Raw genomic sequence first — 14,010 nt, 5'->3', positions numbered from 1 at the left:
TGTAAGGACCCCTGGCAACTGTTGGAAAACACTGATAGAAACCAAGGTTATTGCTCCCATCTCAGCACTGGAAATTTCTGCTCCCTCAGAGCACAGCTACATAAACAGCTGATTTGGCATTTAGCACAAGGGAAGGAACGGAAACGCCTGGCAGGGTGGTGGGAATGAGTTATTGGGGGTGATGGGTGAAGCACCAGAGCCTCGGAGCAGAGCTACTGCCAGTGGAAGAAGCTGTGCTGGGTGCTGAATCCACTGTTTGTGTGGCTGCAGCCTCTTGGAAGAGATGAGAACTATCAGATGTGGATGGGAAGGAATCTCTTCAACTGCTAATAAAATAATAATTTATAAAAAAATAATTAGTGTGATCACTGATCACCCAGTTAGTATTTAACAGCTGTATGTGAAGGTTTCCTTTTGTTCCCCAGGGTCAGTACTATCCACTGCCATCTCCCCAGACTGCAAAAGTGATGGGTGGGAATTCACTGCTTTTTTTCCCATCCCGTATTTCCCCATGTGAGCTAATACCAATTTTTCTTAGCAGACTTGTCTCCACTGACGAAGAAGTCGATCCTGTTCTTTATGAAATCATTGGCTAAGTTACCAGCGGCTTCTGTGGCATGGTTTTGTTACGTTTTTTCTGTGAGGGAGGGAGAAGGATGAGCAGAGCTGAACACAAAGCTGATGTGCACCAAAACCTACCAAAACTTTAGTTGTATTTGTTGAATGTATTAGGCCTTTGATCTTACCCAAAGACCACCAAAATTGTCATTTAGATGAGGTAGTCTACTGCAACTGCAGTATAGTCATTACCTTTATTTAAAATTATATACATGGGCTAGAAACCAAAACGTGCTCCTGGCAGGTCCTCTGCTTGTTTGCTGATACTGCTGAGGACCCCAGAGTCTGGATTCATCCCAGTTTGCATTAGATGCTTAGTTAATTGCTTAAGTTGGAGACCTGAGACCTAATCCCTCTGTGGGCCTGGGAGCTCTCTGCAATCAGTGAAGAAAATATAGTTACTTCTAGAAAGCAATTCAGAAATTTAGACAGATGTAAGTACCTACAGTCTTCATGATCCTCTAGTTGTTTCTACTAACTGTAGGGGGAGTTCAGTGGAGGTGACTTCCTAATTTAAGCAGTTTAGTGAAGTGCCTGAAGTCAGGTGAGATGGATTTGTGGGCTGGTGACTGGTGATTTCTCATGGACCTCACTAAACTTTCATGGAGCTGCTTAACTACAGATATGTTGTTTAATAAGGAAAAGAGAAACCTGTGGGAAAACAAAGAATATCAATAATCACACGTACTTACATCTGGCAATAAAGTTTTTGGAAAAAAAAATCAGTACAGCAGCTTGTTGCCTTTGAAACTTAAAGCTATTAAAATGTTCAACATGAACTTTCTATTTTTAAAATAGCAGTTGAAAGAAATGCGCAAGATTAATAAAAGCTAAATTGAAACCACGTTGGTTCATAGGTACTACAGACAAACACTGAGTTAATGGGGAAGCATTCTTGGGGAAAGCTATGCGTGTGCTCCAGTTTGGGCCACTGCTTGTTTGTTTTTTATTTTGTCTGTCTTAGAAAGCAGAAGGGGGTAGAAATACCAGCCTGTTAAATCTTTTATTTCCTTTTTTAGACTGTTGTTCAGTTGAGTTTATTAAGCTTTCTGAAATAGCAGCCTATGACAAGTTAAGACACCGTCTACCACCCCAATACATAGGGAGTCGCTAATACAAACCATTCTCCAGCAGAAGCGGACAACAGGTCTGCCTGTGGAAAGCCTTAGAGGCTAACAAGGAGACGTGTAGCAATCACGTAGGAAGTGATGAAAAGGAGATTTGAGTATTGAGCTATTTACCTGGAAGGGAGAAGCCACCTAACACAGGTGTTCAAGAGAGCTGTAGATCTCTGTTGCTATTTGTTGCTGTTGGAGCAGATGTAGCTTAGAATAGACAATTCTCATCTAGCTAAAAAGCAGGAAGGAGAAGCTGCACCTCCAAGGAAGTGTTTACAAAAGCAATTGCAGATAGAAGTTTGTTCCAAGATGAACTGTATCGTGCTAATAACCATAATTGCCAGCCCAGTGGTCTGGATGGACTCTAGTTCTTGATATCAGATGAAAAAAAGGGTGTTTGAGCAGGGAAGTAGGGTGTTTGTAGGTTGGAACCTGGAGAAGAGATTTGGTTTCATTGGCACTGTGACCATTTACATGATGTCAAGATCTGTCCCACTGACTGCAGTGGAGTTAGGATGATCTATGACAGCAGCAGAGCTGTCCCATATGGCTTTTATTTTCTCCCAGATTATTATTATTTTTTTTAAAAGTCTAAAGGGAACTGGCTGTGTGGTAATAATGGAAGAATGAGCACTGGAGGACCTTGTTAGCAGCCCCACGGAGAATATGCAGATAGTTGTTTGGTTCATGAATTGTTAGCAGAAGCAGTGGAATGTTACCAGCAGGCACTGCATGGAGCTGCGTATGGAATGACCTGCCGTGAATAAACTGCACAGAACTTCCAATGTATATTTACATAAAGGAGACGTCTGTAAAATATTAAAGTAATAAATGTATTTATGTACATTTATACGTGCGTTATTACCTTACACTAATATTCGAACGTGGGGTCTGTATTTCATTATGAGTTTGAATCAAAATGCATCTTTACGGGGTTGAATTAAATGTGGTATTAAGGCCTGATCAACAGCGTGCTGAAGATAGCAGGGCGCTTTCCATTAGCTGTGGCTTATAGTAGTGAAATGCCCCAAGATACTCACTGTGTTCAAAAAATCAGTTAGACATGGTTCCTGCCTTGTATTCTTGCCATTGACACCTTGGGTAAGGAATGGGCAGGGAGGAGCAGACTTGTCCATGCAATGTGGGTGACAGACGTGGGAAAAGAACCAAGAACTTGTTGGAACAAAAGGACAAGATAAAGCCAGGGCAATTTCTGCTGTCCATAGATCGAGGCTCTCAGGCAACTCCAGCCACGGCCTCCTTCCATGCCCATATGACCTCCAGACGTGCTTCACAAGACCAGGTTTCTGGCTGCTCCTCTGAAAACATTTGATTTTCAGCTGAACCCTGCATGTCTCATCACAAGCTTTGGGTCTTAGTTTTGTGGTCATGGTTTGTGTTTTATGAATCCTATTTCTTAGATGATCAAGATTGGTAACGGGGATAGAGTCAGTGATGAGAACCTTGGAGAAGGACATAGATATGTTGGATCTAGTAATGTTTAACAACAAAAGATGAAAATCTTTCCAGATTACTGTTATGATTGCTCTGTTTTTGTGTGGAACGAGGTACATAAGTAGCAAAGCTTCAATACTTGAACTCTGCAAAACATCCAGGTGAATGACAGGTACAAACGGCCCAAAGGTAGCATTGATAATTAAATCTTTTTTTTCCAGCCAACATTGTTCAGTATTAAAGAAAAACAAACAAAAACCTCACAATTTTATATGTTAGAGGAAGAAAGCCCAATTTTTTCTCATTGACCAGGTTTGTCTCTCACAGATGCTGACCTTCTATTTACTCAAGCACTTTGGAGTCTCTAAGTGGTTGTTTAGGTGTTACATGGTTTTGGTAGAATTAGTTGGAAACCAGAACTTTCTCTATTGAGGCAAAATTTGAAGTTTCAAAATGAGTTTGTGTACCTTATCAGGATATCAGGAACTCAATGAGGTTGGAGTGAGTTGGGTGCTCGCTGTGCAGTGGATGTTCTGAGAAGCTTCGCTTTGAAGGGGTCAAAACATTTTGACTCTGAAATTTGAAAATATGACATTTGTTAATACTGATTTTATGCTATCGTATAACAGCGTAATAGTGAACAGGGTATAACAGTATGCACACGTGGTATATATTATCATTTGTTTTCATGTAATGTATGTAGAAGTTGAAACAATGAAATACAGTGATATGGTGAGAATAAAACGTATGAGTTAAGATTAACTCAGAAAGTTGAAACATTTAGCTGAAGTCAGTTTCTGTAAAACAATTTGGTTTAAAAAAAAATAGTATTTATTATGTAAAACTACTGCATCAAACTGCTCCTAGCTTTCAACCGAGTTTCATTATTATAAGTGAAACCAGTGATGCCCAACAATTTCCATTGTGGCAGCCTCTAATGTTGTTAAACTTTTACCATGAGTGCTGAAATCATACATGCTGAGGTCTGCTTCGGGCTGAATTTCTTTGGAAACGATCGGCAGAAATGTTTCAGCAGTTTCCGTGACTGAGCACAGGGAAGAATACGTTATTTTGCTTACGTTAAAATACGTTACAGCCATTTCAGAGAAAAGCCTTAAAAATGACTGGAAATCGGGATGCTGGGGTGGACTTTTTGTATCCCACATGTCTGCCCTGGTTTGGCCAAGGTGTGAACTTGTGTAGTGTTCACGCATTCTCCGTGTTAGAGCTCAACAGCTAAACTCCGTCTGCTCAAGGAGGGTTTGGTGGAACCAGGGACTCATATCTGTTTTTTTTTTTTTTATATCACTTTTACTGTTCAAATACGTATGTAAGGTTTAGAAGGAACAGTAGCTTGAGGTACCCCGTGTTCTTGATTGATCTCATTAGTTAATTATTCCTTTTTACTAAGCAAAAACCCAGCTGATGTGCAGAAAAGCGAGTTTGTTTCGTGGGACATCTGCCATTCTTTCTGTTCTGCCTTCAACCTCAAGTCCAAGTTTTAACGCACGCTCGCAGGCTTTGTGAGACGACGCTCTCCCCGTTGCCAAAGAGGAGCCAGCGGTGCCAGAGATCTAATCAGGTGGTGACACCAAGGACTAGCGGAGATGTTTGTGAACATGGAAAAAGTAGTTCTCCTGGCTCTCCTAGCCAAGTGGCTGGCCAGAAGTAAGGTTTCAATTATAAGCAGAGCTAAAGTATGTTTGCATTAATGACAGATCCGTCAGCTGAAGTGCAGATACTCTAACAAGAATATACCTGATGGGATTGTGTGCGTGTTGCTAATTCATTTGACATAGCTGCTTGCTTGAGTTTGGTTAACGAAGATGGATGATCTCTGTTGGCTGAGAAGTGGCATCTCTAACCCCAAATTTCTGCTAGAAGTTTAAGATTGCAGTGTTACCTGGGCTGCTAGGTGTCAGGAGTATCCTCAGAGTGCCAGACCAGGGTCTGTGTGGCAGAGGTGAGATGATCAGGGATAATGCGGAACCAGGTGGTTTTCAGTCATCGCTGGGAGCCCCCGGTTCTCTGAAAAATCTTTAGGACCCATTTGTGGCTAATTTCTCATTATTTCTGAACGGCAGCGCTGCTGCTCCCCGTCCGGCTGTGGGTGCCCGGGCATGGGCTGCGCTGTGAGGAGAGGAGGCTGGGCTGTTCCCGCCAAGCACAGCCGGTTCCAGCTGGTTCTGTCTGGCTCCAGCGGCCCCTCCCAGGGCACAGCTGTATGCAGCGTATGTGCAGAATTAATAACATTTGAAGTACTTTTAATTAATTTTATCAATTTGGGGGAAATTATTGAAATCTCCTCCTTCAGAAAGGTAATAATATTTTGTTGGTTTTATGTTTGTTCATCATTTTTACCTTAATGGAACTAGTCCGTATCAAGAGGAAAATACTTTATGCAAGTTCTTTTTTCTGAAACCAAATGTCTTCATACCGGCCGACTTTGTGGGAATCCTGGTGCCATCCAAGCGTGAACTGCTTTCTATAATTCGGCCTCCTGAAGGAAAGATGAGCTTAGCTCTCATTTATTTTTAGTCTAGTTCTAAGTTAGAACGCATCGGGGCTAACTTTCTCCTTTTGGCTTGCGTATTGACCCAGGGGCCTGTCGCTTCTACCCGGGCTCTACATGTGGAGTGGAATGTAACCTGGTTGTCCAGGGCAGGCTGCTAATTACAGCTTTAATTTTATTGTGTTTAGGAGGAGACAGATATCCAACCTTTTCTTACTTGTAACTACGGATCCGAAGAAAGGCACGATAGCAGATAAGGTGTGCTGACAGACAGGATGGACCCGATGGCAAACTGCCCATCAGGTGAGTAAAGCCTGCTATTGATGAGCCATATGAAAGGATGACTATTACTACAACGATATATGTAGATAGATACACCTATGTATCTGCATACACATATACTCGTTACACACATGTACGTGTATTTGTTTTAATGTTATGTTAACAGAATCAGTTCCAAAAAGAGTTCTGAAAAGAGGAGGAAAGGTGTGTTGTGCATTATTCCTGTGTACACACTTGCTTATGTATTACATGCTTCATTTCCTCTAGGGACTTCTTAAAGAAGTTACTAATGTGTAAGCAGTGCAACCTAAAAGAAACCAACTGAAATCTAAATAGTTTCTTACAATGCCTACAGTTTTGCAATAAGAAAAAAAAAATAATTACATTTTGAGGCAACAGAAATGATCTATTATTTTACAAGAAATGAGCTATTATTATACAGTAAGAAAATAAGCGCAAGGGTCTGCTCTTAGCTGTAAATACTGCAAAATTTATTTACATTTTTAAAATGGTAAGCTGTGGTTTTGTTAGTTGCAAATTGTTGCAGCTCCATTGCTTTGAAAGGGAAACAGCTGATTTATATCAGTTGAAGATCTATCTTTGCATTGTTGATGTTTTATTCAGAATTCTTGGATCACAGTACATTAGAAATCGCTGCGGTAGATTTACCATAAATATTCAGGTTCTGTGGGGCATTATTCCTTAAGTAATCCCATTGATTTCAGAGGCTTGAAAGTACTGAAGAGGACAGGTTCCTCTGGAAAGGGGAAAAGCTGATCAGGCTTGAAATATGGTTACCGAGAGGGTTACCACAGCCCGCTTTCCAGTATGATGATGAGCTTAATTGCTATAGCGTCAGCTCTGTTCCTTGTTCCATGCACTGTTGTTTGCCAACCATTTTGGGTTCAATACAGCACCTCTTGAAATTCATAGGAGCCTTTCCACTGACTTCATCACGTATTGAGTGTTTAGGGATCTTGAACTAGATCAAATAGCAGCTATTAATGTAGCTTGGCCTTCTTCCAGCTTTAGTTATTGCCTGTGGTGCTTATACAATCTGTTTGGTATATAATTTTCTTTCATATCATGAAAGAGAGAGAATGACTCAGAGCAATGCTATGCCATTTGGTATTTTTGTTTGTATATTGTCACCTTTGTATTCAAAGAAGATAAATCCAACAGCCATCTAGTTACTGATCCTTTCTGTACGTGTTTATGTATACGAAGGCTGCTGTTACATTTATATGACTGACCAAAATGACCATGAAAGGTCAAAGCCATGTTTTTGCTCTCTTAAAGTACTAATTTTTCGAAATTGGGACAAATGTTTGGTACTGTTGGAAGAAAAAACACAAAACCTGGGACAATGGAAAGGTCCAGTTTTGATGCTGAGGACATTTCAGAAATGGAGCTGGTTGAAATATTTTAAGATGGCATAAGCCCTTTTTATTTAATTTTCAGGCAAAGGGAAAAATAATAAAGAAAATAACTGCATAAAATATTTCAGTTAAGTAGTTTGCACGTTTCTCCACTCTGCTGAGAGTTGGAAGAGCAGAGATACGGTCGATAAGGACTGTACCAGTGTCACAGGCACGTGAGTTCGGTATTGTAGATGCTGTGTGTGTTTTCTGCACTACTAATTGAAGACGACTGCCGTCCAAAGTTTGGTAGCTCTCATTACAGAAGGAGTTTTCTCCCAGCTCCATTGCCACCAGCAGTTTGTCCTGCTTTCTGCCTTTTTTCCCCTCTGGTTATTTGAATGAAGCAGGTGTTTCACAGAAAGATTGAGTGCTTACAGCTCTAATCTCTGTCTCTCACAAATGGATCTTTTGTACTGTCTGGTGGATTAATAGGGGGTTAGGTGCTTAAAAAAATAAACAATAAGTGCAAACAGTGGGAAGGAAGGGGGAAGGAAGAAAGCTGCATGTGGTTGATGGGCGAGATGATGTCCTTTATTTAGCAGAGGTGATACAGTAGCAAGAGATGCTAAGAGAGGAAGGGTTCCTTTTAAGGAAATGGGTAGTATACCACCGAGGACTAGTATACTACCAGGCGTAAAGCAAACCACAGCATGTCTGTTAGTAGCCAATGAAAAAGTTCATTGGTTTTGAAGCCTCAGAGCTCAGGTGCAGTGAAAGAGAATAGGGACTCATTGTTAAGGCGAGGATCAGCGCTCCCTTTTGTTCGTTCCCCTGCCCCCCTCCTGCTTTGGCACTACAATAATAATATCTTGTCATTCCTAAGACATGCTGGCATAGATCACGTTCACTGATGGATGTTCAGTCAATGAATGTACTAAAATGGTTTGTTTCTGTTGATGTATGTCTTTGTAGACTCCTCTAATGGGAGTGTAAATAAATGAACCCTTCACCAGTGATCTCTTTCACGGTAGTCCAGTTTAACCCCTGAGTGCCTCCCTGCTAGGAGGCACTCCAAATGCTTTACTGCCCTACATTACTACAGCTTTTGCCTTTTTCTTGAGTTTTCGTGTATTCCGTTTGCTGTCCGAGTGTGCAGGCAACTTTCTATATATGTGGGTGCAAGTAATTTTTTAAAATCAATATTCAGTAAAACAAAGTTGAGAAATTAAGATGGGCAGTCAAGAAAGGTAAGGACCTAATGTCCACTGAGACAGTTAAAAAGATTTCCTATGATTTCCCTGGGAACTGTAGAGGTGATGACAAGCTCTTGAGATTAATTTCTTTTAACCTGTGTGCAAGACCTGGGTTGTGAATCATAGAACTGGAACATTTTTTTCTGTGGTCACTTCTCACCAGTACATAAATACTACAGTGGTACTTGTCCTCAAGACACTAGAACTCAAAAACAGCATTAGAAAATACCCAAAATGAATATATTTACCCTTGCTGATAAACCAAAAATAGCTTTTACAGAGAAAATAGGCCCTACTCTATTTATTCTCAGGAGATGTTTTCACTGTAAGTATACGGGAAGGAGAGTTTTGAAAGGAGGTTACCATAGTTATCACAGCTCCATTCTAGACTTTGAAGTGCTCATACTTGCACAGTTTACCTACACCACTGGAAGCGCCATCTTCCATAATCGTGCATTTAAAGAACCATTTAATGACCACTGGCCAAAACCCATCGACACTGGCCCAACTACTGACAGAGATCATTCCTTCCTGAAATGCTTTTGCTAAATCTTGTCTGTTCTGTAGTTTTCAATGTGAATGTACTCACTGAGGGAGAAAATCCTCTTTTTTAAAAATGCTATTTATTTTTTAGCCTATGTGCTTGCTGACCCTGCTAATAAAGTGCTATTTAAAAGTTGTATTCTAGAATGGGGAACTTTGTACCTTCACCCCCTTCTCCTATACATTTATTGTAATGGAAACATAAGAACTTTATTGAATGCTTGGCTGTGAGGACACCAGGACAGAGCATCCACTATCTCCATATCGTTCCTTCGTTATTTATGGTTGCAGCATAGTAACATGCAGCACCAGATGTAAGTAAGAAGAAGGAGGGGAGCAAAAGAGAACTTCAAATGACTGTGATGAATAGTTGAAAGTGAACAGAGGGGCTTTTAAAACTCCTTTAAAGAAAGCCTAATGCTCTGCTCCCCTAAGCAGCAGGCTACTGATGATGGAAAAGTCACAGACATACCTGCAGAGATTTGGGAAGCTCTTGTTTCAGTAGGCCTTTATGGCAGCTAAAAAAAAATTCCTGTGCTCCCGCCAACTTGGTTGGTGCGTCCAGCATGCTTTTCTTCTTTGCGTTTTGCTCTGTAAGGACAACGTGCAATGCCTTGGACAGTGCCGACTTCCAAACTGTGTTTATTCCTAGTTAGCTACCCCCACCGAGACCAGGCCTTACTTGTGTCTGGTACTTTAGGATGGGTATATTGTAAGTGATGTCATACAGAGGGAAGAATTTTGCTGGGAAAATAGTTATTTGTCATCAAGACTGTTACCAATGAGACTGAATTCAAATTTCACGTGGTTATAATCTTCCTGTGCAATGCACCATCAAGGTGTGAAACACAGGGGACTCGAGCAGTGCTATCTTGAGGACTGCTGGCTGCCTTTGATTTCTGATGGTAGCATCAAATACCAGGCTTTGAAGGTGACATTTTATTTGACAGGCACTACCTGTACTTCCCCAATGGCACCCTTGAAATCCAACATTAGTATAAATCATGAATGAAGCACTTTCTATCCTCTTCCTGCATCACCCTTTCTAAAATATTCTGAATTCAGACTAAAAAAATGTAGGCTTTTACAACCATCAAATTCCTTGATTCATTTTTTTTTTTTTTTCTTTTTTGGCAACATGATTTGAAAAATGCAGCAGATGCAAAGGATTTTTTAAAGGAATTCTTGAAGCTTTATGTGAGTCTGTTGTTTGAGTACAACTAAAATTGTTCAAAGTGGAATCAAACAGTGGTCTTTGTGTACTCTGAGCTCTGCAGCAGTATGTCTCTGAGAGAGACATGCAATACGATGCAAACGAATGGCAGAGTGCTACTCCTCCCTGTGACCGCTGATGCTGAGCTACTGCTTCATGCTGGCCCCACGGGCTTTCTCCGTCCTGCCACTTCCACTTTCTGCCACGGTGAGTGTGTTTGCTTCAGGGACTGAGTAGATGCACTGTGGGTGGCCAAATACTGGAGGTGAGGGTGAGCTTGTTGTGTGGAAGCGGGGTCAGTGAGAGCCGGTAGGTATTACAGCGTGTGGGCAGCAAGGCATGTAGAACATGGTGTGTACAACTGGCCTGAGCATCAGTCCTGCCTTAACTGATGATTTCCTTGGTTTACGCTGATTGCATTGACAGGAAAATGCCCTCAAAGAGCTTTAGCTCTGAAGTTAACACAGTTTTTGGGTGGGTGAACTAATTGGCATAGCAGGCCACACCTCTTCACATAGACATTTAGGAAACGGTAAAGCAAACAAGGCCTGTGGTGCCAAAATCAGAGCGATAGCTGATGAAGCCCTGATGGGGAGAACAGCCAAATAGCGTGAATGAAATGTCAGTAAGTACAGAAGTTAAAAATACACATCTCAAACCCTGAGGACGCTCTGGGGACTAAGAAGCTATATTGATACTAGACTTCAAAAGATCCAAATAAACAGCAGGATATTCTCAATGCACAAGAGTACATACTTGTGATGTCAGATGTTATTTCTGCACTGCAAATCTCAAGACAGATGCCTAAAAAACCAGTCCAGATAAGTTGCTTTTTGTTTAATTTGCACTTATAATTGCTTTTATTTTATTTTCATTTATCTTAGAAACTTAGTTTCAGATTCATACTGTGAATCCCAAATTTCCATATTGCTGGAGATAACATTAGTGCTTTTTTAGGGAAGAGTGCATGGCTTGTGTGGTACTGAGCCATTTCAGAGCACTAGAGTTCAGCTTGTGTTTATGCTGGATGACCTTGAACAAGTAAAGCAGGATTAATAACATTGATTTGCTTTGTGAGATACTTTGAGATCCACAGATGAAAAATACCAGAGAAGAGAGAAGTGTTAGTCTAAAGCCAGACTTTTCCTGGATGCTTCTCATTTGAAGTGTTAGGAAGACCAGCATGTCCCAGTGCAGGTGTCTTCCCAGTTCTCAAACCCCGGGTAGGCTGTGGCTTTGTGTCTTTATTCTAAACAAATGAAGACTGTAGATGGTATATACATACAGTGCCTGGATAGAAACTGCTGGAAATTGCTACAATTCTGGTATCTCCATCTGTGCTACTTATCCTGGGCTCCTGTTATAATAAGCAAAGAGGATTTTAGAGGATGATTCAAGTGACCTATTTTGGATGTCAGTTTTAGGATGAGATTACTTTTGTCTTCAATATCTGTTCTCTCCAGTGCTCACAAAGGGAGTTTACTGTGACTACCTGGATCCTGCCATGGAGTCTTAATAAAAGCTCCTAGTGTGTGTTTCACACTGCTGCATCAGAAAATAGCTGCCCTCGCTGGGCTGGCAGTGAGCAGCAGCAGTTGACTTTCTACTGGTTAGATGTGGTGAAAAACTGGGAGCTACTTTTGCAGATAGATTTTAACTCACTTTGATTTGTCTGAAAGAAAATGGAACAATAGCAAGGTAGGGAGAAAAATTTTTGTATTAGTGCCCTTCTTGGTGTGTTTTTACGAGTTTGTAAGAGTGACAGGTAGTTGCTGCAGGAAGAAGGACCTCACTCACGGCAGTGCAGTTTATGCATAGGTTGCCATGAATTTAAATAGCAGCGTCAGAACATTAGCAATCTGCATGTCTTCATGTAAAAGCTTGATTAACTCTGAGAACATGAAACTCCTATGTTTTACACATGCTGTTTTGGCCAGACTAGGTTTCTCAACAGAAATTCAGAAAACATGTAAGAAAAGACATAAAAACATAATAAGGTTTTAAGAAACTACATTAAAGCAGCATCTAGATTCACCGAACAAAATCAGGGACCACTGTGCATATTGCTGTGCAAATGAGCAGCAACAGACATCTGCTGCTGTGCAAACGTTTAAAACACACATTGGGAAAAGTGTTTCACTCTCATGGATGGCTCTGGCCATGTGAGTTGTTTCAGTATGAAAGGGAACATCCATGTCTAAGGGGGAAGACCACTTCTGTGCATTCATCACTTTGTATTTTAGAGAACACCGTAGTCCTCAGGGGCTGAAGAAAAATGCCCTCCATAACCTGTTTCGTATTTTTAATGCATCCAAACTATTTGTATGAGAAGGAAGCTCAGACAGAAACTTCGCTGAGCTTTTCTGTTTGTGTCACACCTTGCAAATTCCCTTAGTTAGCATTCTCACCTCTGTGCTTGAGCAGCATATGAGGGTCCTGTAATGCTCTACTGAACTAAGTGAGCTTTGGCAGAGAAGCTGCTTTTAGGGCTGGATTTGAGCTCTGTTATTGAGAACTCATTGGAGAGCAGTGCACTACAAGCGGGACACTTGAAAGCTAGGTGCTGGGGAGAGGGGAAGTGCTGCATGAGCAAGAAATGAGATTATAAATTAGAATTCAGCTCAGCACGTTTGGAGCTACATAAATAGATTAGGGGTTTGTAAAAGAACACCCTCAAGGATTCAGAATTACAGCCAAAGAGGAGGGAAAGCATAATGCTTTAGTACCCTGTGATTTATGCACCAAATAAGTTTGAATTAGTCACTAATGTGAAGTGGGTTTGGAAGGATTAATAACCCTTACCCAGCACTTATTGTATGATAATCAGCTATAAATCTTCTTTGAGTGAAACAGGAAGTAGCCAAATACTTTCTGCTCTGGAGATGGGCAATACTCATGACATTGTTCAAGGGCAGCCCAGTTTGAATTCTGCTTTTTTTCCTCAGGGTGAGGCTACGGATTGCCCATGGCAATTTGGCCATTTCCAGTTTGCTCAGAAGATACATGCTGCCAGATGGGCCTGTCAAGGGATGGGGCAACTGTGTGAAACCATCAACTCCCATTTGTCTGGCTTATACAATTAGCAGCATCCAGTTAATTTCTTGGAATGGGCACATTTGCCTGGAGAGGGAGTAGAAAAAGTGTGAAAATGCTGTAGGTTGCAGACTCTTCGTTGTTATTTTTCGTGCTCTATTTCAGTCCTGAATGACTTTTAAGCTCATTTTTCCTACTTGTTGTGGTTGTTTGAAGTGGAAAACTTTCCATTAAGGACTAAAAATCCTGTTCTAGTTGATGCTTTGCCCATTTGTATTTGTGCCAAAAACAGTATGACTTTTGATTTCTTCTGAGCATATGTCAGCTGGTGACCCACCACACCTTCTCTTGTGTGGCCTCTATAAACGGATGCCGAGGGAAGCTTCAAAGAGTGACTTTCCTCCCTGTAGGACTCTACCTCACACTTATTTCCAATAAACTGCCATCCTCTCAATTTTCCACAAGCAACAGTAATTGAGCAGTAACCTCAGTGTATGAAAATCTGTGTGGCAGATGAAAAAAACATCATTAGACTAGAGGCAGCTGGAGTGCTGTCATGAAGCGTAAAGAGCTCAGCTCCACTACAATCTCTTTTATGAATAATTAGAGGTCAAGAGAAAAA

General features: G+C 41.1%; 1 protein-coding gene across 2 annotated transcripts in view; it reads left to right on the top strand.

The window, feature by feature from the left end:
- BMP2 (bone morphogenetic protein 2) overlaps positions 1-14,010 on the top strand; it is a 333,293-nt gene that overhangs the window by 136,340 nt on the left and 182,943 nt on the right. For both annotated transcript variants that reach the window (XM_075749818.1, XM_075749816.1), the window contains one exon: positions 5,892-6,006. The gene's annotated coding sequence lies outside the window, so the exon portion shown is untranslated. The remainder of the gene's footprint in view (positions 1-5,891; positions 6,007-14,010) is intronic.

The sequence above is a fragment of the Balearica regulorum genome, chromosome 3 (assembly GCF_011004875.1).
Source record: "Balearica regulorum gibbericeps isolate bBalReg1 chromosome 3, bBalReg1.pri, whole genome shotgun sequence".
Classification (NCBI taxonomy): Eukaryota; Metazoa; Chordata; class Aves; order Gruiformes; family Gruidae; genus Balearica; species Balearica regulorum.
The sequence above is the reverse complement of the archived record's forward strand: the minus strand, read 5'-3'. Positions and strand labels throughout refer to the sequence as shown.